The sequence below is a fragment of the Monodon monoceros genome, unplaced genomic scaffold (assembly GCF_005190385.1).
Source record: "Monodon monoceros isolate NGI ecotype Baffin Bay Population unplaced genomic scaffold, NGI_Narwhal_1 Super_Scaffold_21, whole genome shotgun sequence".
NCBI classification, from domain to species: Eukaryota; Metazoa; Chordata; class Mammalia; order Artiodactyla; family Monodontidae; genus Monodon; species Monodon monoceros.
Genome location: NW_021703778.1, coordinates 72945597 through 72970471, shown reverse-complemented (window position 1 = coordinate 72970471; position 24875 = coordinate 72945597). Strand labels below are relative to the sequence as shown.

Here is a 24875-nt window from a genome sequence, read left to right as displayed (position 1 = left end):
CCAGTGTCTGCAGGAGGAAGTCTAAATTCAAGGGTTGGCATTCAAGGCTCTATACAATTGAGCTTCCTCTTATTTTATCCCTTTCAGATCCCTGCACAAACTCTGGGGCCAAGTTGGTCTGCCCTCCATCTTTTGAATGCCAAGAGGTTGTTATAATGGAAGAAGATTCTTTCATCTTTTCCAAGGCCAGCCTTTCCACACACTCTGGATCCTATTTCCTTACCTTCAAGGACAATCCTTTCTTTTCCCTGTGTGATTAATCTCCTCTCTTTCTACAGTATCTCTTCAGCAGGTGAAATGCTCTAAGGTCTCCGGTCTTTAAAAACTCCTCCTTGAGCCTGCATTTCCCTCCAGCTATTGCATCATATCTCGTCTCCTCTTATCAGCCAGACTTCTCAAAAGAGTGTTTTCCAATGCAACACTTCCCATTCATTCTTCTGCCTCCTACTGAAATTGTTCACATCAAGGTCACCAATAACTTTCATGCCGACAAATCCAAAAGCTTCCCTACTCTCACCTTAAACTCTCTGCAGTGTTTGGCATAGTGGACTACTCCCTTCTTTATTAAATACTGTCTTCCCTTTACTTCTGACTCATCTGAGGGTCAACTGCAGATGACAGAATCCACCCTAGCTAGCTTAGGGAGAAAGAGATTTAATAGGGAGAGTCCAGTGCTTATAAAAGCATTGGAAAGGTTGGAGAGGCAGCTGGAGACTGTCACCCTCCACATCTGATCCAGCAGAAACACCTCTGAGAAGAACACTGAAGAACTGGCCTGTCACAGGAGCTGCTGCCTCTGCCATGGCTGGGATGCTGCAACTGGGTCCATTTTGCCCCTGCTGTAGTCCATGCCAACTGAAGGAATGCTCCATACCTGCCTCTCAACACTCACAAAGTTAGGGACTCCCAGGACACTCTGCTACAACTGTTCCAAAAAACCAAATGCCCCCATGGCCATGCTTGGCAGGAGGTGAAACAGATACGTGCTGTGTCCCATCTTCCAAACTGAGTTAGTGTACCTGCTTGGAGAAAGCTAGGTCACATGCAGATCCGAGCTGGAGGGGAGTATGGGTATGATATTCTTTGGCTTCCCATCCTCTTTGTGGGCAGGAAGGCTCATTGCAAGGAGGTGGGAATGAAACTGAATGAGCCACAGCTTCTCTGTGGTAATGAAACTGAATGAGCTACAGCTTCTCTGATACCACCATCTTCTAATTTTCATCCTTCCACAGAGTCCAATATTTCTCAGTCTCTCTGTTCAACTGACCTCTATATATCAAAGGGCTTCAGACATTGATTCTGGGTCCTCTGCTTTTTCTCTATCCTCTCCCTAGTGATCTCTCCCAGCCCCATAGCTTTTTTTTTTAAAAAAAAAAAACTTATTTATTTATTTATTTTTGGCTGTGTTGGATCTTTGTTTCTGTGCGAGGGCTTTCTCTAGTTGCGGCGAGCGGGGGCCACTCTTCATCGCGGTGCACGGGCCTCTCACTGTCGCGGCCTCTCTTGTTGCGGAGCACGAGCTCCAGATGCATGGGCTCAGTAGTTGTGGCTCACGGGCCTAGTTGCTCTGCGGCATGTGGGATCTTCCTAGACCAGGGCTCGAACCCGTGTCCCCTGCATTGGCAGGCAGATTCTCAACCACTGCGCCACCAGGGAAGCCCCCCAGCCCCGTAACTTTTAATCTCCCATTTTGATGAGTCCCATTTGTGTGTCTCCAGCCCTGTGTCCTTCTTGACCTGAATATCTAAGAAGCATATCAAACAGAGCATGCTCCAAACGGAACCCAGGATCTCAGTAAAACACAGCATCATCATCCTACTGCTTCAACCAAAAACCCAGGAGACATCCTGACACCTTGTTTTCTTTTCCTCTCCGTGGTATATCCTGAGCAAGTGATGTCACTGCATCCTCCAAAAAAAACCCCACTGCATCACAGAGACTTCCCCTGGCCTCCCTATCTAAAGAAACCTCCTCCCTACCCATTTTTCTCTGTTATATCAACCTACTCCTTAAATTCTCTTTTTAATTTATATGTTTACTTATTTGTTGACTGTCTCCCCTTCTAGAATATAAACTTCATGGAGGCAGGACCATCACCTATCTTATTTCCCATTATCCCTCTAATGTTTAGAGCAGGGCCTGGCACATAATTGTTGCTCAATAAATATTTGTCAAATGAACAAGTGAAAGAATAAATGAATGATGACATGATCACGAAGGCCCCTTCCAGTCTGAAAGAGTCAGCCCGCTCAGAATGATCCAAATCTTACCCATTCATTAGTGCTCAGGCCAAGCCCCATCACCTTCAGGAAGTCAAGGATGGGATTCTCTTTCCCTCCTCTGCACCAGTCATTTGACACATGGCAAGCATCTGGGTGTCAGCATTCTAACCACATTGCCCATGTTCTATCTTTTCATCTAGACTCTCTACTTGAGGGCAGGGCAGTTGCCATGACCTAGTAATAGCGTCCAGCATTTACATAGCTGTTCTTGAGCCATGGGAGGTAGACAAACCTTCTCCCTAAGTCTTATAACAATTTCACTAGTACGAGCTAGTTGCTGTCAGATGCCACTTGATAGAGGAGGCTCGGGAAGTTAAATGACTCACACAGGGTCACATATTAAATGACAGATCTGAGATTCAAATCCTGAAGCCCACTTCCTGCCTTATCTTTGGGTCTTCTGGGTCCTCAGGTTGGGTTCACAGTAGATGATCCATAAAGACTTGTGAGATTGATGAGTAAGAGTGTGGGGTGGCAGAATGAACACTGTTCTAGAGAGCAGGAGACCCAGTTCATGCTTTGGGTAGCTCTGAGCAGGCCCTGCCACTCTCTGGGCCTTGGGGCCCCTTGGCAAAGGGAGTTGTTAGGTTGGATGATTCCTGAAGACTGCGGATTCATACTCTGGTACCCCAAGCAGCAACTCCTTGGAGAAAAGAATCTTTTCTTTCTCAGTTATATCCCCAGTGCTTGCAACAATACTAGGCACACAGTAGGTGCTCAATAAATACCTGTTGACAAATGAATCCCTCAACCCCTCCCTTCATCTTGGTAGGACGGATGTGCTGGAGTGAGGATTCAGCCTTCTCCAAGTTGCAGTTAAAGGGAAAACTGACCAGAGGGATATGGTGGTTGGTCTGGCATTGAGTGTGCTGGGCTCCACATGGTGGTTCCAGATCCAGGAGACTGCTGAGATCTTGGGAAGTGTGGCAGCCTCCAGCCAGACCATATTTCCCTACCTGAATGAGCTGTTACCCAAGGCAGTAAAGATCCTTTGCCATCCTCCGTGTCTCCATTTCTGGTCACTGCACAAGACATCCCTTCCTGGGCTGATGGCTACCAGCTCTGGCTCAACCTGTAATGCTGTCCACTCTAAATGATCCGGCGGAAGCAGCTTGGCATGATGTCTGGCTTTCATTTTGTGGTCCAGTCCAAAAGCTCCAAATATATGTGACCCTGAGATTATAAAAGAAGATCAAAGGTTTCCTGGCAGGCAGGCCTGAAGGTTGCCTTCTTAAGTCCCTGCATCTGAGTGACCACTAAGGCAGAAGGTGAGAGCAGCCTTCTAATTCAGCCTGCGGTTTGCACACCCCCCAGGCTTTACTCTGGGATTTTGACACCTCACTTGGGAGCCTGCACCAGGAGGTCCAGCCCTCTGGGAGGCTGGCAAACCACCACAATGGCTTGTCTCCCTGCTGAGGGACATAGAATCAGCCCAAAGGCTGGACAAAGCTCCTAGAGCGGCTCCCATGGCAAACATCAAGGGGGGAGTTTACAATCCCTCGTAGGGGCCTGGTTGAGCTCTCTGGGAAGCCCTGGGCCATCCACCCAGAGGCTCCTCCCTCCTGCCTCTCTCTCCTCCTCTTTCACTTTCCCCCCTCTCCCCATCCTTTTCTTCGGCCTTTGACTATGATTTTCTTTGAAGGAAGAAATTGTTTTGCCCCAGGAAACTCATTTATAGCAAAATAAGTGAAAGGTCTGGGCATCTTGCCCCACATGGGGCTCGTTTTCAGGTTATTGCCTTAGCGCGCCTTCATATGGCTCTCTGGAGCTTGGAATCTCTCCCTGCCAACATTACACCTGGTTTCAACTGGAGGGGAAAGGACTTCAGCTTTTCATCTTCTGGGCCTCTTTGTTATTACTGGAGCCAAGTTTTGGCCTGGGATCAGATAGGGGTGAGGGGTCTGGGAACTGGATCTGGAAAATGTCCCGGAGGCCGGGGGAAAAGAAAGCTTCCCAGAGCCTTGGAGTGGCTGCCCCTCCTGGCTGGGGTGTGGCTGACCTGCAGCCAGACCAGCCTGGCGAAGGATGGAGCCTCTGGCCTTAGGGTCGTTGCTGATTCTGGATGCACGAGAAAAGACCTTCTTAGGCCTCTTGAGATGAATTTTACGTGATTTGGCTTAAGGGAGAGATGCATAAAGATGTGAAAAAGCAAAAGGGTTAAGCTGGGAGAGAACCATATGCTAAATTTCCTGAGTAGAGAGATTGCTTTTGGGGATAGTTTATAGGTTAGTGGTTAATATTTCCTTAAAAGCTGGATTATTTCTATCCCTTATTTGTTATTTTTTTAATGTTGCTTTGAGAAAAACCAAATTATCCTTTCGCATGCCTAAGAGGATTTTTGTCTATCGTATGTTTCAGGATCTTTATGGTGTGCATATCTAGCAAAAACCATTTCCCATAAAAATGCTAAGGGAGGGCATTTCAATGGAATTTTAAGCTTATTTAAAATTAATTGCAGATTCATTTCACTGCACATTCGTTGAGGGTTTTTCTTTTTTCATTATTAATATGAAGAAATGGTGAGAGCTCTGCCAAAAGTCTGAGAGGAGAAAGTGCTGCTATAAAAGTTTTCTAGAAGCAGCAGGCAGACATCTGCCTAAGGTATGCATTCTTGGGCTAACCAGGCTTTGGCCTGTCTCTGATTAAAGGGAGCCCACAGGCTCCATTGAGAGCCTGACTCGTGGGGCCTCCATCCTGCTTCCTGCTTCCCTCCCATCTCCTCTCCTGCCTGGGCAGCAAACAGCATCACAAAGAGGATACAAATGGCAGGTTCGGGGTCATGAAGAATTCAAAGATGGCAGAAAGCAGAGACTGGATGGCAGAAGAGTGGCGTGCCCGAGGGTGCAGGTGAGAGTGGGAAACAGATTCTTCACGGATTGTCACAAGGCAAAAGTCACATTGGCCCCTTAGCTCTGTGCTGAGTGTACCTGGGAACTTGGAAGGCTACCTACCAGCAGAAACGAGTTGGTCATTTGTGTTAGGCAGTCACTCGAAGGTCTCTGTGAGGAGACCATTGTAACTCAATTTAGTTTCCTTGAACCGCTGAGGCCCCAAAGATGTATGCATTGGAATTTGGTCTTGATAAGTCTATGGGTCCTGGAGATGAACAAAAGGCCTTGGTGGGCATCCAATTCACCTGCTTATTTTACACTGGGAACTTGAATGGTGTGAGGGACTTTCCCAAGGTCACATCGCTGGCTGGGGAAGAACCAGGGTTAGGACCCTGGCTCCTGATTCCTAGTCAAGTGTGCTCCATTCCACATTGATGCCATGGGGAAATAATCTCTTAAACTGGAGAGCAGAGATACTGGGAGAAACTGGGAAAGGTTGAGGAGAAGGCACGGCCCCTTCCCATGGGGAACTTGCAGTATCGAGTAGTACCCAAGACTGGTCAGGTGAGAAGACTGTGTTTATTTTTCTGCTTTTCCATGATTGGTTTAGGGACCAGTTTTCTTATTATTAAGCTGTAAAATAATCGGGCACTTATCACTGGCCAAGATGATTATGTGGACTTGTGAGCGTGTCATTTAGATCTCTCAGTTCTGCGACCGGTGCTGTCATGATCACCACTTTGTAGAGGAGACCAAGGAGGTGATCTGAGAGGGTCCACGCCTACTACCATCCCGTGGTTCCTGCCTTACATAAGTCCCCACTCTACCTGGGCGACCACAGAGGCATTTCAGCTCCCCTGCTCTCAGTGTCAGCTCAGATCCTGTGTCCAAGATTCCTTGAAAAATCTTTTCCCTGCACAGTTACCATAGGAACTGACTGCAGGACTCTTTGGGAAGGGATCAGAAAATGGTTTATCATATATACTTGGGATCATAGTACTGGGTCCTTTCTCAAGGAGATCTGGCCTCCTCTTCAATACATGGGCCACAGGTCTGTGAGCTGACTTAGATCTGGAAACTGTATGCAGAACCATGGCATTCCAGTGTGGCAGCTTCTGCTTGCTAGCTCTTAGTATTTTGTTTTTCAGGGTTTTTTGTTGTTGTTGTTATACACGTCAAATAACACCCTACTCCACTGTCTATCTATCATGCCCCTCAGAACAGCATGACCAATTAGCAGTCACCAAGATCCCCACAGGTCAAGGTGGCTTGATTGCCACTCCAGCCTTGCTGCCTATTATAGTAATTATGTCCACCTTGCTGCTGCTGACTGAATGCTCTCCTTAGCATCAGCCTGTCTGGAATCCTGTCATCTCCACAAGGATTCTAGGGATCCCAGGTCCATGGCAGCATCTGCTACTTTCAACCCTGTCCTGCAGAGAATTGCCCCCACCACCAATGAGCTTCTAAAAGATCCTGGAGAACCCCTTTCCAGTGCCATCTTTATTGCCTTATAATGAGGGGAGGTTCTGGTTGCTTTGAGGAAACAAAGTGAACTCTGTGCTTTCATATAATACATCCATTCTAACATCCCCACCTTCCTGAGAATTCTACCCCTTCCTCAATATCACGCCAAACATTCCAGCATCTCCACCTCCTGGGCCATAGGCCATCAATGAGTCCAGCCTTGAATAAGGCCTCAGCAGTATCTTAGGGCTGGCTCCAAAGCTCTTGCCAAGACACTTACTCTGAGTTATGACACGTTCCCATGTCAATAAGTAAAAAAGATATTCAACCTTATCTTTAGCTAAGTAGAGTGAGCCCAAACTCTCAAGATCCACTCCCACACATGGTCTCATGATTCTTGCAGGTGTTCAGCAGCAAGGTACTGCCATTCCTCCAGCGCGTAAGCAGTTTCCTCCCAGAGGAGGGACTGTTTCTCTTCTTGGGCTGTGCTGAATCCTGACCCTGGTTATTGGCCTAAGGCAACAAGTAATGGTACGGGAAGATCTTGAGAAAGCCAAGAATCATTTTGGGAGATGTCTGTCTCAGGTAATGTTTATCCATGGTCTTTAGGCCTCGGGAGGCCACTCTTCTCTAGCAAAGAGAAGGGAGCTTCTTCTGACCTGAGGACTTAGGGCATCTGGGGTTCAACATTCTCAGGCTTGTTCACCCAATGTCGTCTCTTCCATATCTCAGGGTCCCACTCTTGCTATGAAGGCTTTGACTTTGATATGGGAAAATTGTCTTCTTGGTAGCATTGCCACCTTTACTATTAGATCTGAGACTTGAGTTTTAGCCCAGGAGTCCTTCCTTGTGCGTAAAAGAGATGAGGGTCTCCACAGTGACTTTCACAGTGAACCTTGAGTTGATTGCTACCCGATCTGGGCCTGTCATTTTCTTTCCCTTCCTTTTCTTTTAAAAAATAGACTTTAATTTTTAGAGAAGTTTTGGAGTCACAGTAAAACTGAGCAGAAAGTACAGATAGATAGTTCCCAGATATCCTCTACACCTACCCCCAGCACACACATAGCCTCCCCCACAATCAATATCCCACGCCAGAGTGGTACATTTGTAGAGTACAAAATAAGATAGGTAAAATGAATTAAAATATGTCAAATATCACAATAAATATAAAGTAGCTTAAAACCTCTTGGTAAAAGACAAAGATTTTTAGAGTTATTTCTTAAATATGCAAAATTTATGTGCCGTCTACAAGAGACATACCTAAAACATAAGGATACACAAAAGCTGAATGTAAAAGCATGGAAAATACTAAGCCAAAGAAAAGAAATGGTGTGGTGATATTACTGTCAGACAAAATAGTATTTAAGGAAAACAGTGTAACTCACAGAAGCAGAGTATCACATAATGATAGAACATTCTTCACCAGAAAGATGTAACAATTCCAAGTGACATGAACCCCCCCCCAAAAAAAGCCTTAAAATATATAAGGCAAAAATTGACAGAATCCACAAATTTATGATCAAAGTAGATTTTTAACATCCCTCTATTATTAACTGATTTTTCTAGTAGATAAAAAAGTAACAAAGATATAGAATATTTGAACAACACAAATTTTGACCTAATAGAAAAGTACTGACTTTTGCACACAAAAAGAGAACACACATTCTTTTCAAATACACATAGAACATTTATGAAAATTAATTATAAGAAAGGCCATGGAGTAAGCCTCATAAATTTCAAAAGGATTATTGTCATACAAACTACATTATCTAATCACAATGTAATTAAGTATTAAATCAACAATCATAATGGCAAGAAACTACAACCCCCCCATTATTTTGGAAGTTAAAAAAAGAAACACTTCTCCATAACTCATGGGTTAAAGAAATCATAAATTAGAAAATACTTAGAATTGAACACTAATGAAAATATTACATATCGAAACATGATGATGCAGCCAAAGCAATATGTATAGGGAAGTTTATAGCCTTAAAAATACTTATACTAGAAATGAAGAAAGCCTAAGAATTAATGAGCCAAGCATCAAACTTAAGAAGTTAGAATAAACGCAGAAAGTATAGGAAAGTGATAATAAAGATAAGCAAAGAAAGAAAAAAGAAACATAAACTGGAGGTAATTTTTTAAAATCCCCCAAATAAGTGTTTTGAAAAGATTAATAAAATAAACATTTGTCAAGATCAATCAAGAAAAAAGGGCACAGTCTAAGGAATGGAAAAATATCCCCAATATATAAAGGGGTCTCATATCATTCTTAGTTTTTTAAAGATGAGATTTAAAGTTCCTTCTAACTTCATTCTAAGTTCTTCATGGGAAACCTGAGCCCAGAGACTGAGTGTGACTTGCACAGGGACAGACAGTTGATGGGCCTCTCTGCCATCTGCCTTTTACCTGTCTGATCTTAGCACCAATCTTTTCTTTTATGTGGCCTGACATTTTTCACAGGAGAATTATTCCTTTGAGTTAGAGGCCATGGCACCTCTTAAAATAGGTGGTTGAGTATTGCAGCGTGTGTATCTCAGGGTTCCCTTCAATCAGTTCAACCCACTATGGAGCCCCTACATTGTGTGAAACATGATGGAAAGATAAATGTAGTGAGAGTGAAAAATTAGTGCTCTTAACCGCTACTAACAGAATTCAGCTTAGAGAGGGAAAATAGCTTTGGAATAATAGCTTGGTAAGCCACTGGGACAGAAGGTGAGGGTGCTCATAGGAGTCCAAGCCACAGGGGTGATAGTTAAGTTGCTGTGAGTGAGAATGTGGAAGAATTCGTTTTTTGCTCATTCGAGGGCTGGGGAGAGAAGATCAGAGGAGAGGGAAAGAGGGGAGAGGAGGCAAGAGGGTGTGAAGCTGGGGACTACACGAATGGATGTGATCAGAATATGTTCCCTAGGGGTGCGGAGTGGCTGAAGGACTTCTAAGAATGAGGCTTGCTACTCTTTAGTCTGAATAAATGTGAGATGCTACAATGTAGCATGTCTGTGTCTTTACTGAAAATATTTTCACTTAACCTAATTCCCACTGTGAAATTGTGAAAATGGAAGGCTGTGGCTTGTCACTTCAGGCTCCAGGATGAAAAAGAAAAATGAGTAGGAGCTGAATTTCAGTGGTGATGATGAGAATGTGAGCCCATTCTCTTGGGTGATGAAATAGTTTGTATCAGTTATGATTGCATTCAGCTGCAAGTTAGAGAAAACCCTCCGAAGAGGGGTTTAAACAAGGAGTTGGTACAGTGTCTCAAGGTTATCATGGAGGACCCAGGTTCCTTCTATCTTACTGCTCTACTTGTGTGGCCTCAGTCCTCATGGTGGCATGGTAGCTGCTCTCCTGCAGACATCTTGCCCATGTTCCAGGAAAGGAAAAAGGGAAGGAAAAAAGGTCAGATGCATGAATCTGTCCTCTTTTGAAAAGCTGTCCTAGAAGCCCCATCCAGTGACTTCTGCCCGGGGCGTGTCACATGGTCACGCTTAGCTGCAAGAGAGTCTGGGAAGGAGACTATTTCAGTCGGGCATATTGCCTCCCTGAACAAAATCAGGGTTCTGTCATTAAGGAGGGCTCAGAAAATGGCTATTGGGTAGGCAATTAGCCATGTCCTCCACGAGGCTCATCTAAACTAGAGCTAAATGGGCTGGGAGATCCCAGGAGCCACCTGGGTTATTTGGAGATGAATAAGACAGCCTCTGAGGAGTTCACGATTTAGAGGGGGAAGACAGACACCTAACTGGAACAACAAGAACACTGAATGACATTTTAACACCACATGGTTAGGGGAGATGGTAGAAGTAAGCACAGGGGGCTCTGAGCACAGAGACAAGATAGCTTAGCTGGGGAGGGGGAGAAGGCCCAGAGCAGAAGTTAGCCACATGGCTATGGTGAGGGAGGGGGCCACTTTGGCAAAGGGGTCCCTGTAAGTGAAGTGGAGGGATGCGGAGTGCTGGTGGTGGGGGGAATCACAGGCAGGTTCACATAGGGGACTCTCAAGTCTAAAGTGGGAAGGGACAGGACTGAAATTGGAGACGGCAGCAGGATCAGACTGTCAAGGGCTCTCTCTGCTAGGGTGTGGATCTTTGCCTGCACCCTCAAGGCTCTTGGAAGCTACTGGAGTGTTGCACAGGGCAGTGACCTGGTCAGAACTGTGTTTTGGATGCCATTCTGGCAGCCACATTGTGGCGGGCAGGTTGCTCAAGCAGAAGGCAGAGAAGTAGGCAGGATGAAGGGGGAAAGGAGGGCTGTGCAGTGGGAGGGATGGAGAGTAGAGGTGGTCTCTGAAAACTCTCAGATGTAGGGGCAGAGCCCATGCTGCCCCTCCCCAGGTCTGTCGTCCGGGGGATGAGTTTGTGGTGGTGCCCTGTACTAATCCAACCCAGGAGGAGGGTCAGGGAGTGGGACGGGGCTACTCTTCGTTGCGGTGTGCGGGCTTCTCATTGCGGTGGCTTCTCTTGTTGCGGGACACCGGCTCTAGGCGCGTGGGCTTCAGTAGTTGTGGCACGCGGGCTCAGTAGTTGTGGCTCGCGGGCTCAGTAGTTGTGGCACATGGGCTTAGTTGCTCTGCGGCATGTGGGATCTTCCCAGACTGGGGCTTGAACCCGTGTCACCTGCATTGGCAGGGGGATTCTTACCCACTGTGCCACCAGGGATGCCCCTGGAAAGAGAACTTTAATCAAGATGTTTAGATATGAACAGAACTTCCCCTTTTTCAAAGTTGAGGAAATTGCCCTGAGAGGGGTAAGTGAATTATCCAAGGTCACAGGACTGTTTACTGAATTCCAGTTTCCTGACTCCTACGTCAGTGCTTGCTCAGCTCACGGACTGTGCCTTTCTGTCCGTCGTGTTGGCTTGACTGTCACCTTAGAAAGAAGGGGAGTCCTTGTCCTGGGGAGATGGCATTCAGGATTGCCGAGGGGGCTTTGAGGCTTAGCCGCAATTAGATTTGGCTGCACTGGTAAGCGCTGAGGGAGGTTGCAGGGAGGCAGAGGTGTCTCGAGAGGGGGAGTGGTGGGCACGGAAGAGGGGTGTGGCAAGACTGGGGGATAGGAGGCGAGGCACTGCCCGAGACCTAAGCTCAATTGCTTGTGGTCCTCCCAGCAGCTCAGGAAGTTGGGTGAGTCCTTCATCTGTGCACGGAGTGGCGCTCACAGGTGACCCAAGTTCAAGTTGTCCAGCTGGCCTCGAACCCAGAACCCCTTGAACCCTGTGCTTGTGAGACCGGCTGCTGTCTTGAGCCCTCACCAAGCCGGTTGGGCCTCTGGTCCCCGCTGATCGACCGGACCCTCGGCTAGAAAGGGACCGGCGATCGGTCCGCAGGTGGCGCTGCGCACCCGAGCAAAGACGCAGAGCGGCCTGCGGGGTCGGGGGGTGGGACTGTCTCCTCTGCCGGAGAGCCGCTCGGCCAACCGCAGCGCTTAGGCAGGAATTAGAGGAGAGGGCGCCGGAATGAAAGGGCTCCCAGACTTCAAAGGAAATTCCCAGAATTTCCAGAGCAGCGAGGACCGGCGAGCGCGTTCATGGCCGGAAGTGCAGACCTGAACACCTCGGCAGGAAGAGGGGGCCGCCGGGGTCTGTGGGCGCGTGGAGCCCCCGCCCCACCATCCCGGACCGCCGCCACCCGCTCCCCGCTTTTCCGGGTGTGTGGTGGGGAACGCAGGGCTCTGCCAGGCGCCACCTCCCGCTGACCCGAATCCCCAAGGCCACGTTTCACGCGGAATCTGCCCAGATGACTCTCATCAAAGGCCACAGCCACAAGGGATCCCACCTAAGACAGACTTGCGAACGGGTTTATAGCCATGTTTTGCTGAAAAGCATGCTGCAGGTATCCAGATGGGGTTTATTTTGCTTGGCGGGGGAGGGTCAAAAGACACGTGGTCCCTTGCTAGCTGTGATGTGGGCGCTAGCTCTCTAGGGACTCAGCTTTCTCATCTGGTAAGTGAAGGGCTAGGGCTTGGCCTTTGAGCTCCGACCTTCTGAACTTCTGGGGGTGACTTGCTCACAACCCCACCTTCGCCACACAGTTGAGATCAGGCCACTCGTTTCAGCAGGAGATTGGGGTCACTTGTGAGTTTTTTTGGGAGTTATTTCAGTTTAGCATAAGGGAGATAGAGAGGCTCCAATGTCAGGCTTTAGTGGGGACAAGATAAAATTCAGACATCCGGTGCGGTGTGGGGCCTCAGGGAGGAGGAAAGGGGAATATGGCACGGTGGGTGCTGGCTGGGAACCAACAGAATTAAAAACAACCGAAGGAGGGGCCTTAAAGGCTCTACCCTCTTGCTTGGCCCACCATCCTGAGGTTTCTGGGGGACCCCCAGCTGCAAGCCCCTGAGCCTCCTTAGGGCAGTCACCCCATTGTTGTAGTAAGTGCTGGGCACTAACCAGGTGGGAGGGGCCCCCCTATCACTCACACTGTGCAGTTTCTTGCCCACCCTGAGGTCCAGGGTGGAGGTAACTGAGTGAGTTACAGCTGAGCTTGGTCATGGCAGCGCCCAGGTCACACAAGGTCAGGAGACTTTGGGAGGACTGAGATAAAGTTGGGGCAGTGGAGGCTTGGAGGGCTGGCGTTAGGGTGGGGCTTCCCTCTTACCAGAAGAGCTGAGTCGAGAACCTGGCATCTTCAGGGGCAGTGAGCTTCTGTCTGCTTGGAGGCTAAATCCTCAGACTCTCATGCTCATAATCTACATTATACATCATTATTATTTCAATTATGATTAGTAGCACCTCCCTTTTATTGGGTGCTTCCTGCAGCATCTACATCGGTCTTCATAACCATCTATGAGGTAGGTAGAGGCTCTTGTTATTCCATTTTGTGGATAAGAAAACTGAGGCTTAGTGCAGAGTTATGTTACCAGCTCCCCCATCCCATGCGCATCTGGACAGCAGACCTAGAGCTCATGCTGAGCTGGCAGTAGCCCTGGGAAGTCGGCAGGGCACTGTTGGGCTCCCGTTTATGTAATGGGAAAAGTGTGCACCTGCGAGCCTGCAACCCACTGTAGGTATCAAAGTCAGTGACCTGAAGCCAAGGTGGCAGCCCAGGCCTGGCATCTCCTTGGGTCTCTCTCTGTGGGTCTTCATCCTGCCCAGCTCATCCACATGGGTGTGTTGGGTGTTCAACCCAGGTGGTTGAATTTCAGCCTAGTGGGGTTGGAGGACTGTTTAGTTTTGAAAAAGAAGATGAAGGAAAGGGCCTCTAGCAAGTGCTGGAACTGTAGTGCAGAACATCAGGCATCACCGGGGTGAGAGTGTGCTGACTACCCACACTGTCTGTGTGTAGGGCCAGTCAAGAGCCCCTGCGCCTTCACCTCAGCATCCATGGCCTTGCATTGATTTTACCCTCTGACCTGACGTGTCTTACGGAATCTAGCCTGGGCTGTCCTCCAAACTCAGGTGTGATCTGAAGGGACCCAGTACAGAAGCCACAATAATCTAAGACCCCTCCCTCTCCAAGAAGCGAGTGGGATGTGTGCTTGTGGGTGAGGAGCCAGGTCAGCGTGGCCTGATGAAGACATTTGCAGAAACCACTGACTCCTGGTCACCTCATCTTCCCTTCTGCCAGCGCGTTAGAAGAAGGTCCCTGTGCTTGAGCTCAGAAATCAGGTTGGGCCCCAGTGTAGGGTTGGAATTCCACCCCAAGGAAAGACTGAGAGAATCTTCTTTTAAGACCTCAGCTGGGTGTGGTGTCAGTTAAGCCGAGCATACACAAGGCTGGAAGCAATTTCTCTGCCCAGCTTCTCACCCATGGCAACTCTTTTCAATCATCCATTTGAACTGTTCCCCAAATGTGGTTCTCACTGTGGAGGGTGGACACTTGCCCCAGCTCCTTCGAAGCTTCGAGACCCCTCCTGACTCTACCATTCTGGGCCTTGTCCAGAGTTTTTTGAAGATAGTTTGTTTGGGATTTAATCTTTAAAAAAAAATATATAAAAATGTATGTTTATTAAATAACAAGCTTTCATGACAGGCTAATAGCTATGGTAAATTTTAGATACAAGTATAAACTATGCTTTGGGATATCTCTAACAACTCTCCCATGACATGAAAATAATCTGATTTCTATTGGTGCTATAGCCACAGGCACTATTAATGCTACTTTTTTGTTTCTTTAATAATTAAAAAAATTGAAGTGTAGTTAATTTACAATGTTGTGTTAGTTTCAGGTATACAGCAAAGTGATTCAGTTTTGTATGTATATGTATATATATATTTTTTCAGATTGTTTTCCATTATAGGTTATTACAACATATGGACTATAGTTCTCTGTGCTATACAGTAGGTCCTAAAAAACAGATACTTCTCGGTTTTAGCCCATACTATCCTTAAAGGATGAGGTGTTTTGGATTTTCTACCCTTGTTTAAAGTGTCCACAGGCCAAATCCACCAAGTATAATATATAATACATACAGTGCTCCCATTAGGAAGGGTGAGGCAGATCGCTGGGGACCCACCTGGGCAGGTCTCCAGACATGTTGTGAATGAGGAAAGTAAATTGTAGGTGGAGGATACAGCTTACTCACAGCCACAACAGCAAGCAAGGAAATAAAACTCCCTCCAAAACAATATTATGAGCTTGTTTTGGGCACATTATGTGGACGTGTAAATAAATTAGAAAGAGGCTAGGACGCATTCTCAGGAAAATGAGGGGTGGTTGTCTTTGGGGAGAGGAGAGGGAGGAGGTAGAACGGAGGTTGGTGCACAGGGACTTTGGCCTTGTCTGTAATGTTTTAAGGTTTTATGAGAATTAGTTGTCTAATTAAAAACCGATATTTAAAAAACTTTGCTCTTCCCGGTGGTTGCTGCAGACTACCTGTTTAAGCTCCCAGCTGGCGTTCTGCACCGCGGGGGGCGGGCTTGTGGGCTCTCCATCCTGGAAACCCAAACACGTGCAGAACGCCTTGCATACCAGGCGCTTTACCTGCGTGAGCTCATGTGTCATCAGCCAGCCCTGGGTGTCTGCAGCCCGATCTCTGGAGCCTTTGATCTGGTTCCTCTCAGCTCCTGCCCTTCCAGACTCTGGACCTAATTTCTTCAGCGTCTCCACAGATGGCAGCCCCTCTAGCCGGGCCGTGTTTTGTTGTTCTTCTCTGGCTGCCCTGACAATTGTTCCCTTTCTCTCTCTGTCTCTGCCCCTTCTCTCTTCATCCGCACAGTTCGTGGCTGCCAGTGGGGGAAGACTAGGCAGGGAGGAAGGCGTTTTCAGTTTTGTTTCTAATCTGCTTCCTGAAGCTGCCCCTGGGCTGGATGGTACAGGAATTTCTGGGGGCCCTTCTGGGCTCAGCGTGATCCCCCAAAGACCTGATTATTGCACCCTGTTCACTCACTTGTCCTTCAGGTATTTATGGGTCATCTACCATGTGCTTGGAGCTGTACTAATCACAAAGTCTGCTGCTCTGTGGACTTGGAGCCCATCTACCTCCTCCCATTCCTGCGGTCACTCCTCCAACCAGGCCATTGTCACCTCTCACTGGGAGCTTTGTCCCTCCACACATTTCTCCTTCTTCCAGCCAGAGTGAGCTTTCTCAATCCAATCTGCTCATGCCCCTCCTTTGCTGAAAACTCCCCATGGCTTTCCCATTGGTCTAGGGTCAAGTCAAACACCTTGATATGGCCCACAGGGCTGATGGGTGTAACCCCAGCTTACACCTTCAGCCCTCCTGAGCACTCGGGTCCCCACCCCTCAAGCTCTGGTCTCTGAGCCCTTAACACAGGCCTTTCCCTCTGCCTGCAACACTTCCCGCTTCCTCATCTTCCTGGCTCATTTCTACTTAAGCTTGAGGTCTTAACTTAGGCAGCACTTCTTCCTGGCAGAAGCATCCCTGGACCTGATCCTCCCACCTGAGTTCTCTGCATCTTTCTCTCAGGCCGCTTCTCACACTCTGTATAATTGTAGCTTAAATTTGTCTGTCTCTCCCACCAGACTCTAACGTCATGAATGTAATGTCTTGAATAATCATAATGACAACGCCTACAACAGAGTGAGCTCTTTCTTACCTTAACACGTGCCAGGCACCATGCTAAGCATTTTCTGTGCCTCCCACCATCTAATTTTCACCTCCCTTTGAGGTGGGAACCATCATTATCTCTATCTTGGAGGAGGAATTGAGCCCTACATCAAAAATGTGCCACAGTTGGCCAGTTAGTAGATGGTGGAGCCAGGACTCACACCCCAGAGGTCTGAATTCAGAGCCCACACCTCCCCACACTGGGAAGGGCAGGGCTGTACCTGTCTGATTCACGGTTATATCCCTAGCTCCTAACGCAGTGCCTGCCATCTAGAAGGAACTCAATAACTATTTGTTGAATGAATCAATAAATCAAGAGATGTTCGGCGATGGGCAGCAAACATAATCCCTGCTAGGATTAGTTCCCTTTAAATGCAGTGAGGGGAAGCAGAGCTACATTATTGAGCCACACCAGAAAGCACTGGCATACATAACTAAGACAATCTGAAGACTCTCTAGCCAGGCAGCCCCACTGTGGCTGTCTGCTGGGCTCGGCTGGGCTGCCAGGCCAATGGGATTTGATAAGATGGGGCTGGACACACAGAGACGGTCCCGGAGTCTGGGGAGGGGCTGGGGACCCCCTGGACCTGGTCTAGAAAGGGCCGTTTTGGGAGTTTCAGGTTAGCAGAGACCCGATAAGATCTGAAAACAGCACTTACTGTGGGGAGATTGACGGGGAGAAAAACAGTCCATAGGACTCGAATTTATTTTATTCTGTCCAAAGTGGGATTTCTGCTGATGATTTAAATCGGTGGTTCTCAACCAGTATAATTTTGATCCTCAAGGGGTATTTGGCAATATCTGGAGACATTTTTGGCTCTCACAGCTGGGGGGTGGGGAGTGGTCCTGGCACCTGGTGGGGAGAGACCAGGGATGCTGCTAAACTCCCTACAGTGCACAAGACAGCCCCACCAACCCCAACAAGAAATGAAGAGGCCCCAACGGTGTTAGTGCCAAGGTTGAAAAGCCCAGATTTAAACGATGGAATGGGTGAACCCGGGGAGTAAATGACGTGTGTGGACGTGCCTCCTGTGCCGGCCCTGACTCCTAACAACGCAGGCTGTGGCAGGGGAGGGACTAGAGGTGACAGATGCCCTTTCTACTCCCCCACTCTTTCCCCAACCCTGGAAAACATTACCAAGGACTCGGCCCCTCTCTGCGGTTTCCCTCCCCTTCTCCCCATTCCTCACAGTTCTGTTATCGCTCCAGGATCAAAAGTTTGAAACATTTGGTGCCCATATTTGAGAAAAGTGAAGCGGCTGGGTCTCAGATGTGAGCACGCTTGGCCCACTTCCCCCAGGGACTCTGATGTAGGAGTGTTCACACTGCTCATAACTTTGGGGGTCACTACCAGAAGGGAGCGGGATGAGAACAGGATGGGGAGGACATTGGCACTGTCACTGGGGTTTGCCCAGGCAGAGTGTGTGACGTGCTTTCCCATGCCCCAGCTTCTGGTAGCCTGACCCCTTCCCCACGGCCCGTGCATATTCATGCTCTAAGTGTGTCCTGAGCACTTCCTATGTCCCGGAGACATTGTCAGGGGCTGTTTGGTTAGCGGGATGCTTCAACCTTCAAGGCGAGTATAGTATCTTAGGAGAGAATAGGATTCTCTGTCTCTTACTCTGTTATTTCAGGTCCTACGAGAAGCAGACCCCAAGGTAGAATTAGACGCACAAACAGTTTACTGGGGGAAACACCTGTGGAGGATGAGGGCCGAGGAGTAAGCGGGGGTGTGACACCTGTGAAAGGAGAGAGGGCAGGAACAGGGCTTGGACAGGAAGTGTCTCAGACCGCAGTGCAGCTCTGAGAAGGTGTCATTTGCCGGTTAGAGCCCGCATCCTGCATGAATGGTACCAGTACCTACTGTGCCCAGCTACTGGCTCCTTCCCACCCTTGACCCTTGGCATTGCTTCTGTGGCCTTTTCAGACACCTCTGCAGGAACCCTGGACCACTCCTCCTCCTTTCTCAGAAAGCAAGAAAACGACAGAAGCCCAAACTCCTGCCTTGGAGCTGTCCAGGCCCCCAAGTCTGGCTCCACGGCCGCCATCCCTCCTTAGTCCTTTCCCTGCCGCTGGCCCGTCACCCTGCCCAGGTGGCTGGGATCTGTTGCCCGCTTAACCAGGCTGCTTTCAAAGCCCGCTTTTGCCCTTCTGCTCAAGTCATCGTCCTGCCCAGAGTGCCTTTTCTTTTCCTTTAGTCAAAACTAAATCTACCCATTGCCTGGCCTGAGCTGACTCCCACTCCTCCCAAGATTTCTTCAGCCCCCACTGGAATTTCTGTTTTATTCAGAAGCACTGAGGAGTTCCCTGGTGGTCCAGTGGTTAGGACTCAGCACTTTCACCGCCATGGCCCGGGTTCCATCCCTGGTCTGGGGACTAAGATCCCGCAAGCAGCACGGTGCAAAAGAAAAAAAAAAATAAAAAAGAAGCACGGCCATAAATGAAGACCTCATTGCTTTCCAGTTGTCTCAGCTGTTATGATTGTATTTCTTTCCTTTTGTAAAAAATTTTTTATTTATTCATTTATTTTTGGCTGCATTGGGTCTTCATTGCTGTGCACAGGCTTTCTCTAGTTGCAGTGAGCTGGGGCTGCTCTCTGTTGAGGTGCGCAGGCTTCTCATTGCAGTGGCTCCTCTTGTTGCGGAGCACGGGCTCTAGGCACATGGGCTTCAGTAGTTGTGGCACGCGGGCTCAGTAGTTGTGGCTCACAGGCGCTAGAGCGCAGGCTCAGTAGTTGTGACCCATGGGCTTAGTGGCTCCGCGGCATGTGGGATCTTCCTGGACCAGGGCTTGAACCCGCGTCCCTTGCATTGGCAGGCGGATTCTTAACCACTGTGCCACCAGGGGAGTCCCTATGATTTTATTTATTAAACTAGCTTCCAGGACAGCTAAGGACACGATGAATCAGTTCTCTGTCCACCATCTCTTCTTCTTTCCTTCTCATCCTTCCTTCCTTCCATTTATCAAGTATCACGTTTGTCAGTAGAAACTTGGTCACCTTCAAGGTCCCAGCTGGGCCCCAAGTTGGCAACGTTGGGGTATGTTTTGGTCTCTAACTGGCCTGATCTTGCCCTTTCTCTTCCCTCTCTGGGTCCTGGTGACCTCCAGCTCCCCTTTCTCTGGCCTCCCCAAATTAACCAGTATTCTCAGTGCCCAGATTCATACAGAGGAACCAGTTACTGGTTCCAAAATGTAATTTCTCCCTAGGGGAATTTTTGACTAGGCCCCAGAGAGTTGAAGGGATAAAATTCTAATGAATTTGATACATGAACTGGACACTATACTGTCCAGTACAGTAGGCACTAGCCATGTGTGGCTATTTAAATTAATTAAAATTAAAATATAGTTCCTCAGTTATAGTAGCCATATTTCATGTGTGGCTAACGGTGACTATATTGGCCTGCACGGGTAGATTTCCATCATCACAGAAAGTTCTCTTGGACAATGCTGAGAGAAGGAAAGGCATTTTTAAAAAGCAGGTGTGAGGTATAGCAGGAACTTTCTTCAGTCCTGAATCAGCCCTGTTTAGGGGTTCTTGCCTTGCTAAGAGAAGAGCCATGTCTTCAAGGCTTCCTTGTTGAGCTGCAAGGAGGCCCCTCTGAGCCATTCCCAGTCACCAGAGATGACCCTGCAGTGAGCACAGGCCTTGAGGTCACGGGAGCTGTGGTCCTGGGGGTAATGAATAGGCCCCTGGTCACCTCCCAGGCCTGGGTCCCTGCCCTCTGGCTCTGAGATGCATCTCTGGATGGCAAGTTATCTCTGGCCACTCACAGCTACCCTCCACTGCCCGCAGGAAGGGGAGGCCTGTTCTGCATCCGCATCGGCCCGGGTGCAGAATTCCTAATGCACTGGAGAGTCGACATTGGTAGCAGCAATTGGTATCAATTATTAAGCAGAAAGCCCAAGGAGAGTCTGTGGAGCAGTGGAGAGTGTGGGAGGGGAGGGGGAACAGAGAATAGAACCTCAGGAACGGGGAGTGAATGGTCCCCGCCCACTCCTGCCAATCAGTATTTGGGGTGATTCTTCTCCTTTAAGTGGGCTTCCGACAAACCTGAATGTGCTCAGGAGTTAGACACCAGGATGCTGAGGGGACTTGAGGCCTGAGACGAGCTGGGAAGAGGGCAGGGCAGTGCTCCTCCAGGTTTGCAGGGTGGTCATCTAGAGCAGGGGCGGGCACACTTTTTATGTAAAGGGCCAACTATTTTAGGCTTTGTGGGCCTTACGGTTTCTGTCGCAATTGCTCAACTCTGCTGTAGCACAGAAGCAGCTGGAGACAATATGTAAACAGATGGGCGTGGATGTACTGCAGTCAAATGTTGTTTATAGAGACAGGTGGCAGGCTGGTTTGGACCCTGCTCTTCATCTAGGACCTCTGTCCTCCAAGTGTGATCCTTGGACCAGCAGTGTCACCATCACTTGGGAGCTTGTGAGTAACACAGAACCTCAGGCCCCACCCCAGATCTCTAGAGACAGATCTGCATTTTAATAAGTCCCCTGTGCCTATGAAGTTTGAGGAAAGAGTTTAAAGTTATTCTGGGGGGGGATCTGGTCAGAATCAGGAACAATGGGTAGAAATGGCAGGAAGTGAAATTTCATCTCAACATCAGGATGTAATTTCTATCCAAAAGAACTGTCCTCAAAGGCAACAAGAGGCTGTCTCTGGAGGTAGTGAGCACCGCATCACAGAGGTGTCTCTGGAGGTAGTGAGCACCGCATCACAGAGGTGTTCAAGGAAAGGCTAGATAACCACTTGCTCGGGATGGTAGGGAGGACTTGGGCAGGATAAATAGCGTCATGGCTAAGAGGCCTTGCTGGGAGGCAAGCTGCCTGGGTTTGGATATTTCTTGGGCAAAAGGATGTCTCCCCCATCCTTATTTCAGATTCCCTGTCCATCAAATGGGGTAATCAAAAACCTCACAGGGCTGTGTTGAGACTTCCTTCACTTAAAGTACTGCAACAGCCCTTACTATATACACTAAGTGCTAAGTGTTACTGTAGGTTACTTAATTCTGTAACAGCTATCCATATTTTTGGTGGGACTGAGGACCAACCTTTGTATCTAAGGTCTCGTCTGTCCAACTCTGAGATTCGAGGTGGGGAAGAGGGAGGATGTGGGGAGTAGCAATCCTAGCCAGTGTTTTTTTTTTGGTATTTGGTGTGAGCCAGGCATTATGCAAGCATCGGTTAACGGCTCTCAAATTCCTTTCAGATACTTGTTGCCCTGGAAGAGCAGATAGATTATAATCTGTTGCTGCTCAAACACTCTGCGTGTTTCAGCTTTGGAAAAGTCAAATCGAGCCCAGAGATGAAGTGCTTGGTTTTGTCATCAACAGATTCACGCGGTGTTGGGGGCACAGAACTCCCTAGAGCTGGTCAAAGAGCCGCCTTGTTTGGACACATCACCAGCTCAAGTCTCAAGATGGCAGGGGGGCCAGAACACTTAACTGCAGAAAAATAAGGAGCCCGCGGACTCCAGATCCTATTCGTATGGAGGCACCCGAAGATGTAATGTCCCTTCTGTCCTCGTTGTTTTGCGTTTATGATCCCCGACCATAGGTTTTTGCCACAGACCTTGGTTTGGATTCTTGCTCTGTCACGTCATAGCTGTGTGGTCAGGGGCAAGCCTCTTGACCTCTCTGAGCCTTGGTTCTTTCCCTTATCAAAGGGACTGATAATGCTGCATGCTTCACGGGGCTGTGGTGAGGATGAAGTGAGAACGTGTGAGACTTCTAGGAGCCGTACAGATGCTGGTTGTCACTTTAATGAATCCTATCAGCCTTTTGAAGTCTCTTCCTTCCCCACAGTGCTTGCCACATAATAAGGGGTTAATACAGACTTATCGAATGTGAGAGGAACAAATGACCGTCTCCTACAGAAGGGGAAGGAACTGCTCCTGGGGAGTGGTGAGGTGAATGCCCCCTCCCTGCCCTGTCCCCCTCCCCTGAAGCCTATCCTTCCCCACCCCATGTCTACAACTCCCACCATCCTTTCATCTCCAGCGTTCCTTGTGTGCTGCAGAAGTTTCCATCAGCTGGTAGCGGGCCTACCTACCTTTCTTCCTCGTAACAGCTTTGCCTTGGCTTTGTGGAAGCCAACACAGAGTTCTTATCTTCCCAAAGAAACCTTTCAAAAGACAACACACTGGATTTTTTATGGTGTATGTGTGTGTTTTAGTTTCAGAAGGTGGGCTGGAAGGAAAGTAAAGATTGCCCTTTGTACCCAAGGGCAGTATCCAGCCAAGCTTAGGAGCCCTTTCTCACTGTTTTCAACTCTCCCCCATCTCCTTCCTTCCCTCCTCCCCCCATCATATAATTTTTTGGTACTTTTTGGTTAATTAATTTAAAGTGACGATAGTCCCAGATGAAGCTGTAAATTAGTTTCAAATGGTGCAGCCGGGCCACCCACTACTGGAAGATCATATTGCAGTGACAACATTAAAACTTGAACAACCCTCAACAAGGCGGGAGGAGGGGAATCCTAAAACCTCAAGTAAAAACACATTTCCAGCTCAATTCCTTGCTGCGGCCCTTAAGAAAGTGGAAACAGATGGATGGTGGCTTTGATAATGAGAGAGGCAATCAACTTTAGATTAAAAAAAAAAAAAAAACCACCCTGAACCCTACCCAAAAAGGATGAGTCTGACAGTAAAATCCCAGACACATAACGTTCCATTTAAGAGGCTATTGACATATTAGCCAGGAACAGAGCGGGTTCTGAGAGAGGTCAGTCCTCCTCTCCTGGAGCACTCTGCATTGTTTCCCTCGCCTCCGAAGCCAGAGCGCTCAGCCCCCTAATTGAAAACATTGCAGTATCTTTGGATGTTAGTGATGGTCAGATTTCCCCTGGAAATCACTAAGTGTTCTCGGGAGGCTTGGCTGTTGCCTGCTGCCCGATTCTAGAGAGCAGGAAAGACATTCCTGTCTTTAATTTAACTTAATTATTATTATTTTTTGGTTGTGTGTGTGTGTGTGTGTGTGTGTGTGTGTGTGTGTGTGTGATTTTTTGGGAGGCGGGGGACAAGATACCAGGAACAAAGAGAAGCAGTTCAACATTAAGAGAAAAGAAAATGTTGAAGTCATGAGATCAGGACTCATGCCTCGATCTGGCAAGCTGTGTAGCTTGGGATAAATTCTGATATTTCTTGGGCCCAGCCTCTCCACGGCATGTGGGATCTCCCCGGACCGGGGCACGAACCCGTGTCCCCTGCATTGGCAGGCATACTCTCAACCACTGCGCCACCAGGGAAGCCCTGACATTTCTTATGCCTCCATTTTTTGTCTGTAAAATGGGAGTGAAAAAGCCTGCTGGGCAGGTTCTCAGTGATGGAACTGGGTAGAGTGTGGGAGAAGCTGTTAGAATAGGAACCAGGGGTCTGGGACTATTTTTCCAGCTCTGCCACTTGCCAAGCCTGGGTCTTGGAGCCAGTTCTTACTGTGGGCTGACCTTCAGCTTTCTGACTGTCTGACCAGGGCTGCCATTCCTGCCCTGCCCAGTGGCCAAGGCAGGGAGTGAGAGCTAATGGATGGTGTGCACCTGCTGGACTACCAGCCCTTTGTCCACGCCTGGCACGTGCTGGGCCCTCGATAAATCATTGTCGAATGAGTGAATGAACCCGTGAAGAGGCTTGGGCAAGGAAAAAGTAATGCTGCTGGAGAGTGGTGCGATTAAATTGACTTCTCGGTAATGGCAGCATTTCCTCTGGGGACATTGTCGGAAGAGACATGCCATGTGAGTTTCTGTGATCCAGTAGGTTGCTTGAGCCCCCAAAGAGAAGAAAGACTCAAATGGAAAGAAATCTTGGTTTGGTCCAGAGAACATTTGCACGTTCGCCGGTTCAATCCTTTTGAAAAATATGGAGATTTGGTTCTGATTCAAGTTTCTGCTCAGGCTTATTTTCAAAGGCTTTTTGGTAATATTTATAAGCATCATGGGGACAGGGCCTTGGCCTGTTTTATTCACTGAATATTCTAAGCATCTAACAGGTGTCTGACACACAGGAGATGCTCAATAATTAAGATAGAAATAAACGCAGGAATCTCTCTCTCTTTTCTCTCTCCACCTCCCCCATCCCCACCCCCAAAGCCAAGATGAACACTGAGCCTTGATGGCTTCTGTACAAAGTGGTACTTGAGAGCCGTGGCCTTCTTGAGTGGAGAATTGCTCAGGACAGGCAGCTGATGCACCTGCAGAATTGCCCAGTGGGAGTCAGGGGATCATAGGGTGGGAGTGGGTTCTGAGTGTTTGGGGCACTGCCATTATTATAATAGCCCTGCTATTATTCATATCCTCCC

General features: G+C 48.3%; 1 long non-coding RNA gene across 1 annotated transcript; it reads left to right on the top strand.

Annotated features, from left to right (window-relative positions):
- The first annotated feature begins 20931 nt into the window (after nt 1–20931).
- LOC114903489 lies at nt 20932–23214 on the top strand. The gene is made up of 2 exons (XR_003795742.1): nt 20932–21010; nt 21918–23214. It is a non-coding gene; the product is annotated as an uncharacterized LOC114903489 (long non-coding RNA).
- Nucleotides 23215–24875: the final 1661 nt, after the last annotated feature.